This window comes from Vigna angularis, chromosome 5 (genome assembly GCF_016808095.1).
Source record: "Vigna angularis cultivar LongXiaoDou No.4 chromosome 5, ASM1680809v1, whole genome shotgun sequence".
Lineage (NCBI taxonomy): Eukaryota > Viridiplantae > Streptophyta > Magnoliopsida > Fabales > Fabaceae > Vigna > Vigna angularis.
The window spans coordinates 7,230,749-7,241,920 of record NC_068974.1 but is presented as its reverse complement, the minus strand read 5'-3'; positions in this window follow the sequence as shown (position 1 = coordinate 7,241,920).

Genomic DNA, 11,172 nt, shown 5'->3' with positions numbered 1-11,172 from the left:
AAACTAATCACTTCAACTTGAAACCTACTATCCAGATAGATGCATTGATGTCGAACTCATGGGGAACTGCACCCGTGTACGGTGGAGCAACCTTGCTCAGAAATAATAATAACCACAACCTCAACCACCACCAATAATACCATACACCGAGGTTAATCCATCAAACATCTATGGCCAAACCAGTGATCATACTCTATGAGCACCTGCTACTCTCTATGACATAATCACCATCTCTACGTGAGATGGGGTTATTGAGAGTGTCGGGATCATTCCCCAATCCAGGATCCCCTACTTCAATAGATAACACAACATAACCAACTAGGATATTCCTCCTTGGAATTCTTTTCTCACATGATACTTAAAATCCATACTTCACACATTACTTGAACATCATCATCACATCTCATAAATAATCATATTCATATACATATACTTCATATAAACATTGCATACTTAGCTACCTCATCGAGATTTTCTCTGAGTATTAATACCACTCTTGGTACTCAGTAACCCCATTGAGTATTCGCACCATTCTTGGTACTTAGCAACCTACCGAGATTTCCTTTGAGTATTTGCACCACTCTTGGTACTTAGCAACCTTTCCAAGATTCCACAACTCAATAGAGTTCAGTTGTGAGTGTTTTAATTCTCTTCAGAATTGCAATCAACAATTGCTTACAATTAATTCAGACTATATCTTTCACTAAGAGAATTTGAATACAATACAAAGTAGTCTAAACACTCGCAAGTGTTTCTCTTTTTTTCTTTTTCTCTCTCTTACAATCATTAAGCAATACAACAATGAAGCTTGAGATAATTTATTTTCTTCTCTTTTCTTTTCACTTCTTTTCTTTTTCTGGTAAGATATAATCTTTCTCTTAAGCTCTTTCTTTTCTTCTCTTTCGTACGCTTCTCAGGATAGATATCTTGTTGTGAGTTTTTCTTATTCTCTTGGTTATCATCTTGATTTCTCTTTTGAAAGTTCTTATTTAAAGGCTCCTTGAATAGACTTAGCATTCACCTTGTTTCTTGTGCTTTCTCTTTCTTTGTGTACAACATCCATTAGATAAGTCAATTTGTCAGAGCAGACATGTTTTTTCAGTTGTTTGCTTGAAGTAGGTGGTACACCCTTTTAGGCATGGCTTCAAGTGAAGAACATTCTATGAATATCTCTTTTGTCTCTAACGTTCACTTTCTGATATTTGATCTGAAGCTCTCTAGATGCGTGTAGAATAACTTATCTGCAAAGAGTAGAGTAAATTGTGCATTCAACAGATAGATCTTTTCTTATCACTTTGGTTATTTTTTAACATTGAGCATTTAATGTCATTTAACGCTTGCTCAGAACAACAAAGTACTTTTTGATTTCCTACCGTTAAGGTAGCATTTGACAATTAAGCTTTTCTTTTAAAGATACCAAGCGTTGAGTAAGACTTCATCGTTGGACGAAGTATTGTTTTAGCTCATGGTATCATTTAGGAAAGTAAACGCTTGCTTTGATCTTAATCTCTCCTTTAGACAGATAACATTTAGATTGTTTATGTTTTCTTTTGTATTCTAAGCTTTTAATCTTTTAGTGTGTTTTGTGAAAGATATCATCTTGACATGGTATGTTTTCGAGAGCTAAATTGAATACCTTTTGGGTATGATAAGCTTTAAGCATTTAATTTTAACTCTCTTAGACGCTTTATGCATAACAATCATTTAGCACAGTGTCTAGGTGTTTTTGACCTAGATTTTCTGTTTCCTAAGAACCTAAGTGTTTTCCTAAGGTTTTCTACATTGGAGATTCGGGTTCTAAGTCTTGTGTAGATTTTCTATGTTGGCAATTTGAGTGTTAAGTCTTTTGTGTTTTCATCCTAACTTGTCTTCAGATTATTATCCCGTTTTAATGTTATTTGGTTAAACTTCAAAACATGAGAGAGTTTAGGTGCATATATGATTTTGTCTCAACAAAAGGTCATATTATCAAATCTCAAGACAAGCTTCATAATGGTTATATCACCAAGGTGTATAAATAGAAGACAAGAAGAAGAAGATGATGAAGAGGAAGATAAGCTATGCAAGAAGATTGTTGTTAGGGGGAGCTAAACCTACCCTTTGTATCTATGTTTTTTATTATGAACAAAAGAATGGTTTTATAGTTTCTTGCACAATAAATGGCAAACAATTGCTTTATCCTTATTGTGTTTGTGTTTGATATATGTATTCACTATTTGTTGATGAATCATGCTTTAAAACTGATTGAACATTTTATTTCTGGAAGAAATAATCGGTTAAGCAATGTATATAATCTGTTAGATTTCTCTAGATTGCTTGAATGTTTAATAGGGGCAAAACATTATGTAATAACTGATTACATAAGTTGTATAATTGATTAAAACACATTGTTATGCCAATATATGTTTAATTAGTGTATTAATCTGTTTAGAACGAAAATTGATTTGAAAATTTGCTTAAGTGTTGACATAACCGATTACATAAGTTGCATAATCGGTTAAGTATGTTTCATTTGCCAAAATCAATTTCATTTAAAGCCTGAAGTGTTTCTAATGGTCAAATAAATTTATTGTTGGCTTGTGAGAATTATATAATCGATTGTATGCATTATATAATATGTTAAAATCAAAATAGAAGCAAACCTGAGAGAATCTGTTAAAGTAGAAGGAAAAACTTAATAGATTACATAAATTCCGTAATCGATTATATTGCGTCAAGATTGAAAAAATCCTATAAATAACTATCTTGCGCGTTGTTTCAAAACAATTCAATAGCAATCAATTTCATAACTAACTATTTCATTGAGTTTTGATCTTTATGGAATAACATTTATAGACAAAGTATGACTAACTCATAAGTGCTACGTACATCATGCTTAAATCTTTAGTCGCGAAAAAGATCTACTAAACACTATTCAACCCCCTTATAGCGTTTTTCCACACCTCACTAGTTGAAAAATAACCTTTTATGACGACATATTATAACGTAGTTGGAAATCAGTCATAATATGAAATATGGTGGCAAACTTGTAAATAATTTTAAAACGTATTATAACGGAGTTATGAATATCAGTCATAATATAAAACGCGATGTCAAACTTGTAAATAAGTTCAAAACATATTATAATGGAGTTATAGATACCTGTTATAATACATGAATAGGGTGAAAATTTTCGATAATATATTATGTCTGGTTTTGAAAAACCAGTTATAATATCTCTGACTTGATCTTCACACATAAACCCCAACTCGCAAGGGCACCATCACGTTTCTGGAATGTAACACTTCATCATAAGAGCTACATCTTCATTCATCTGCACAGAGTAGAGAAGATATGCATCTAGGTAGATATGCCTTTTTTCTTGTCACTTTTGTTGTTTTGAACTGTTATGCATTTACTGTTCTTTAATTTGTGTTCAGAACAACTATAAGTTTTTCAAATTTTCTATTTCTTAAGCAAGATTGCATCGTTTAGGCTTTTTTGTAAAGATACCGAGCAATTTATTAAAGTTTCATCGTCGGATTGAAACATTATTTGGTACAATGTATTCTTTAGCCTGTGCAACACTTTCCTAACATCGCTTTATTTAGTGATTATTCGTTTGGTTCAAGAACGTGTTTAGTAAGATATCTTTCAACATAGGTTCTTGGAACAATGTTTATATCTTTCAAGAAAAGCTTTTCTAGCATTGTTTAGCAAAGTATAGCACGAGCGCGTTTAGCATGACTCTTATATAGGACATTGACGCATTTTTTGAGGAAATTGTTTAGTAGTGCGTCTACTCATATATTAGTACGTTTACTAAAGCTTTTCTTCAAACATTTAGATTTTCATAAAGCTTTTTCACAAAACGCTTATCTTCGAACTATATTAATTTCCTAAGGATGACACTTTGTCATATATGCTCATTGCGTTTATTGTTGTTTGATAAACTTCAAAACATTTGAGAACGTTTAAATATAGAAGATCTTGTCTTAAAAAATATACAAGCGTCTAACAATTATTGTAGATTGTCTAATCATTGCAATAGTTGTAAAACACTGATATGCAACTGGTTTGCTCGACAAACCCCCTGCCTTCGCCCCACCCCCATCCTTGCCCCTCCCCCCCCCCCCCCCCCCCCCCCCTCCCCCTCCTCCCGCTCTCTCCCCTTTCCTATACTTCATGTATAGCTGTGTTAAAAGCTTGGAGTCCCACAGCACATGAGATAGGCCATATTTGGACCAAAATGTGGGTTTCAAGAAGAAGAGAAAGGTTATAGTTTTGTGATGCATTTCAACTTTATTAGTCCTACACTTTTTTTGATAAGAAGTATCATGGGTTAGGTTGAACATTGTATAGATTTTTTATTATAGAAGTGATTTAAAGCTAAGGAAAAAGTACTAAAATTAAAGAAAAAAACAATTTTCATATCCTCTATTATATCAATATTTAAATTATAGAAGATAAAGAAATGAGTAAGGATGACAAATAAATCATTTATAATGGGTATTGTTCGAATTTGTCCTGATTTTGATGAAAATTTTTCACATTGATTGGGTACAGGTATAATATTTACCTTTTATAATTGGGAATGAGGATGGGGATATGTGTATACATATATGTCTCTTCCTTGCTCCCATCCAATATGTTCTCATCCTTATACTCATCCCCATTTTAAATTACCAAAACACTAATAGTTTATTAGATAACCTTAAGCACATATAATATTTTTCTCGATATTTGACAATTCATTGGTGCAAAAAATCCTTTTTATATTGGTTAGAAAGACTTTCTATACCAATTCCAAAATCGATATAGAAATAGACTATATAGAAAGTTTTCACTCTTTTAAACCGATTCAAAAACCAATATAAAAAGTTCTCTTTTTTATACCAGTTAAGTTCACAACCGGTATAATAAAGATTACAGAAAAAGTAATGCTTTACTTACCAAAAATTTTGTTACATTCATCCAGACAAAACCAAAATCAAAGCAAAATGCAACAATTCTCAGCTTCTCCATATCCATTTAATTTTCCATCCCTAAATTAGAAACAACCCCAAGTGGTGAATCCAATCAAGATATGAATAAAATTGTGAAAGAGGGTAAAAAAAAGTTAGACCTTGTCGATGCCAATAATGAGGGCCTAGGGTGCGAGCTCTAAGGGTGATGTGCTTGCGATGAGCTCGTGAGGAAGAGAAATGGCCAATGGCCAGTGTGAAGGTTGTGCGTGAAAGGACCTACTCCAGCGAGGGTTAGGAAGTATAGAGAAATGGCCAATGGCTATTGTGAAGGCAACGTACGAAAGGAAGATGTCAAGGGAAAAACAAAGGTGACTTTGTCTAGTGAGTGTGGTGATGGAAGCCAATGACAATGGCTAATGCGTTCTAGTTGACACAAAGGTAATGCAGGATCAAAAGGTAATAAGAGAAACCTTTGCACAAAATCGTCATTGGTGAAGAATAAGGTAGAGCTCATTCATGCTCTCGTTGCCAGAATCTGGGAATTAAATTATGGGAGGATGAGATCGGTGATTGGCTTCCCAAAATTAACAGTGGCAGTCTAGGGCAATCGTCGACAATGTTTTGTATATGTGAGGCAATGATGCGAAGAAGAAGATGGAGGTGCATGTCTATGTTGGAAGATAAGGATGAAGATGAATAAGGGATGAGTATGGAGTTGAAGATGACAAATGGTAGTCGGGAGTCCATTGAAGATGGAGAGTTGGCGATGCAGAAAACAAATTGAATGATTTTAGGCAAAAGGGATTACGATTTAGTCCCTTTCTTAGCTTCACTTTCTATATATACCGATTCTAGGTTTAACCGACATAAAAAGTCTTATACTTAATTACTATTAGTTACCATAATCTCACCATGTCAACTTTCTATACCAATTCTTGGTCTAACCATTATAGAAAGTCTTATACTTAATTACCAAATTGTCATTGTTTCACTTTTTATATCGACTCTAAGTCTAACTAGGATAGAAAGTGTTCTACTTATTTACCATATTGCTATCGCATCCTTTATTATACTATATGAATTATAACTGATATAAAAAATTATTATAGAAAGTGATTTTTTCACTAGGGTTTGAAATCCTTTCAATGATATCATGTTTATTTTGTAGTGATTTTTATCTTCTCTCATTAAAAAATAAATAAATAAATAATAAAAAGATAAGTACCAATATAAATAAAAATGTGACCAGTGAAAAAAATGTAAATGAATTTTTACTTAAAACAACAAAAGGATGAAAATAAAGATACTCTTATGCATATCACTATTTTGTCATCTCTAAATAAAAGAATTACTTTTATATATTAAATGAAATTAACCATCTATTTCTTTCATTAATTATATATATATATATATCGAAAAAAATTCTTAGATAATTCTCTTTCTATACAAAATATATTATCAATGTCAACACTTTTTTAATAAAAATTTAAATGTTAATTCATCTTAATATAAAAGAAAAATAGTATATTCAGCTATACGCAACTCGACATTGACCTAGTTTTTATTATTTGAAGTCTAGAGGTCCCTCATAAAACGTGTTTGAACTAAATTTGTTTTCTGAGAAATTCCGTCGTTGACGCAAAACTTTTACTTTCTTTAAATTATACGTGTCAATGTAGTATTGTTATGAAATCTAGAAATAAAGTTTGTTACAAAATTGATGACTATATATTTTACACTTAGGTATGTGATATATAAGGAGAATGATTGAGACATATGTAAAATTTTAGTATTCGTTTCATTTTTAATTGTTATGATCGAAGTTGAAATGTTTACATTATCAAAAGCGTTCGCAACAAAATGTAAATTTATATATCAAGAAATTTTTAACATGTACTTAAAATATTCCGATATAAATCAATATTAATTTATATGAATAACAGTTATTTCTGTCTCTTAATTATGTGATTTACATTTAAATTTTGAAAATATTACTTTAATTAAAAAGTAAACTATATTAGGAGAAATGTTCAAGTTTTTTAACCATAATATATGAACACTTAATATTTTTTTCCATTAGATCTAATTTTCATCTAGTCTTTTATTTTCCCAATTTTACTTTCTTAATAGTTATTCGTTCCAAACCATTTAGGTTTTTAACATGACAATATAAATTATTCAATATTAATTATTTAATCATTATCTATTATTTATTATTTAATCTCATAATTATTATTTTTATTTTATTAACAAATAAAAATTACATGAAATTATTCTTCACCATAAGTATTTGGAATATATTGTATTATATGGTATCATAGTTAAAAATTATACGGTTATATATATATATATATATATATATATATATATATATTCAAATTATTTAAAAAATTATGTTTTATAGTTAAACTAGTCTTTATAATTTATGATATAAAAGAAAATAAAAGGTTGTGAACAAATATATTTTAAAAATAAAAGGTTAAATATATTTTATATTTTATAAGAATATTTTATCATTAAACTAAATATATGTTTGTTTTTGGAAGATAGGCGCAAGTTTTGAAGAAGAAAAAAATAGGAAGGGAAAACAAAAATAAATAAAATTTATTAGAATTATAAGTTAATTTTAATTATTTGTTTATAGAAAATATTATAAATTTATTTAATTTAATTTATTTAATAAGGTTTAAAATAAATCTAAAGAATATTCCTGAGGGCTAAAAGTAAATTTTTAAATAAAACAAATTTTCAATAGTTAGATCTATTCTTGAAATTATATTAACTTCTGATAAATGATTTCTGTTAAATATGGTTTTTTTTAATAGATAACATGTAAAAATTATATTCTGCACATAACATTTGATAGAAATAATATTTTTATATGATTTGTATAAATTATAAAAGTATATAATTTACCTTAAAGACAAAAACAAAGAACAATATTTAACCCAAAATAAAATATCTGCCTTAAATACTACCTGAAATATTTGTGGAAAATTTGGACGGGAAAAAGCAAGGAGTATGACTTACACACGTCAACTGCGAAATACCACTTGGTTATTAGTTGGAAGACTCTGATTACGATATGAAACTCAGTCCAATTCTGAAGTCTTTGCACTTTCATTGTCATTAAGTAGTGTTTTTTCCGCTCTTTATTCTAGTTACATAAATGTTAGATTGGGACGAAGTTGAAGATGATAATTTTTTATTTTATGGTAAGAATATTTTTAAAAATTATTCTTAATTATAATTTTATTTTCTGAAATATGTAATAACTCTAATTTTTAGCATTTTACAATTAAACCAAAGCTCACTTTAACTCCATATTTTAAGTTATTAAACATTAAATTTGATGGATAAAAAAATTTAAAACGTTTTTTAGTTTCTCAAATTTAATATTAAGAAATTACAATAATATTTAATTAAATTTGAAGGACTAAAATAACCTCTTTAATTTGAGGTGTTTATTTAAATCATGTCAAATTTTAGTGATCGAAAAACCTAAAATTATTTCAGAAATGTAATATTTTTTAAATTGTTTTAATTAAAGTTTCATGAAGCCTTTATGTGAAAAGAGACGGGAGTAGGTTAATGATACCAGCGAGTCGCGCAGCGAAGTAAAAACAAATTTTTGAAAAGCAGAAAGCGTGTAGCGGTCAACAAATAAGATACAATGCTCTATTTTAAAAATTTAATTTTCTTAAAAAACTTTTATCAAACAGTTGATGTGCTAAAAGTTTAAAGAGTGTAGGAAGGAGAAAATCAACACAAAAATTTTATCCTATTTCGAATAAAAAGATTCTACGTCCAGTCGTTAATCACTATAAATAATTATTAACCTTTTTCACTAAAAATATTGTTGCACAGATTACAAGATAATGAAATGAGCAAAGAACAAAAAACACATTCCTTCGACAAACAAATGAAAGAACCTTCCTTCGACAAACGAACCGGAAGAAAACTGCTAAGTCAACTTGAAGAGAACCGCTCCGACCAAAGACACACTAAGCGCGAGCTTCTCTTATTCACAAGACTTGACAAGAGCAACACTATCACTTGAGAACTTCCTCAGACAAACTATATTCTCAAATGGCATAGATACTGACTAAGGGTTTGGTAAAAAGTATATATAGCCCAGAGGTCAGAATTTAAAAAGACAACTCCCAACTACTAGTGATAATCGATTATTGTAAGTGATAATCGATTATTCGTGTCCGTTATGGGGTTTTTCAAAATGTGATAATCGATTATCCTGAGGAATAATCGATTATCTGCGAGACTTGGGCAGTACTGACTCAAACTAGAATAATTGATTATTTCGAGCAATAATCGATTATTTGCGCGAGCAATGGTTTTCCAAATGAGCTCGTGATAATCGATTATCTCACCAAATAATTGATTATTTGCACAAATTTACTAAAGAGAGGAAAACTTCTAAGTGTTTGCATTATCAAAGTTATTCCTATTACACTTGATTCTATAGAAATGCTTTTAAATAAATTACAAGTAGAGTCTTCAAGTTCTTCATTTTGTAGCATCATCAAAATCATTATCTTCAAGACACCAATGGTCCTCATTGGTAACTTCCCCTTTTCGATGATGATCAAAAATCCCTTGTTTAAAAGCATATTTGAATATCTGTACAGATTTAAAACTTACAAACATAGAACAAGTTAGTAGTAACTGTACTAGAAGTTTTTCTCCCTCTCTTTGATAATAAGCAAAAAGCTAACATACTCCCCCTCAAAATGTTCTCCCCCTCAAAAAGTCAATTTATGCAATGAAGGAAAATGAAGAAATTTTATTCATTTATGCAAAGGAAAGTACAATTCACTCAAAATATCAAAGATAACACATAATAGGCAATTATCTAATCTCTAAAAAGTAGGACATGAGGGACGTTTGGGAGGTTGAAGATTTAGGCATTCCTCAATGTTGCCTAAGTGAGTATCAAAATCTTCAAACCGTTCATAGACATAATCTTGATGAGTTTGCTGCATTTCAATGATTTGATCAAATCGCGCTTGATGAGACAAATTCATATCCTCCATCTGTTTAGATAGATTGGCAAAATACTCTTCCATGGTCAGAGAAGAGGATGAAGGCATGGTAAATGGTCTAGCTTCGGATGGAGTAGCAACTCCTACTGGTTCTGCCATTTGGGCATCCATGTCATCATCTTCTTCATCTTGATTGTCTTCATCCTTGTGAACAAGCACACATCCACGGGAAACAAATCCCATTTGACGAAAAGTTATCTGTCCAATTTTAGTCCCAAAGAGGGGGGGGGGGTGAATTGGTGTTTTATCAAAATAAACACTTTTCAAATCTTTTATGCAAATGGTATGATTCTTTAAACCTTTCTTGGACAGTAAGCAATATGCATGCAATGTAACAATATGCTCAATCAATTGATGACAATATGTAATCGATTAATGTAGAGAGATAGGGAGAAGAAAAAATCAAACTTTGATTTTTATACTAGTTCGGCCTCAATGCCTACATCCAGTGTCCTTCCAATCAACCTAAGATTGAAAGCCAATTGCACTATAGAGATATGAGTTTTTACAAGACTTTTACAACGATCAACCTGTCAAAATGTAAGCAACCTCTCTAACTCACTATTCTAATATAGCCAATACAAAAACCTGCAGCAAGAATAATCTTCTCCTGCAAACACCCCTTTTAGAACCCTCTTAAAGTACAAAGAACACCACATTCTTCTTCCTAGCCGCACCCATAGGGAACCACAAATCAAAGATCACTACAAGAAAAATCGCATTTATATACGGCCGAAATCCGTATATAACATCAAAAATCCGTATAAAAAGTGGTGTTATATACGGATTATATACGGTCAAAAATCCGTATATAAAAAGGGCGTAGATAAGATTACATACGGATAATCCGTATGTAACTTATATACGGAATATCCGTATATAAGTTATATACGGAATATCCGTATATAAGTTATATACGGAATATCCGTATATAACTTATATACGGAATATCCGTATATAACTTATATACGAAATATCCGTGTATAACATATATACGGAATATCCGTATATAACTTATATACGGAATATCCGTGTATAACATATATACGGAATATCCGTATATAACTTATATACGGAATATCCGTATATAACTTATATACGGAATATCCGTATATAACTTATATAGGGATATTATATACGGATATTCCGTATATAAGTTATATACG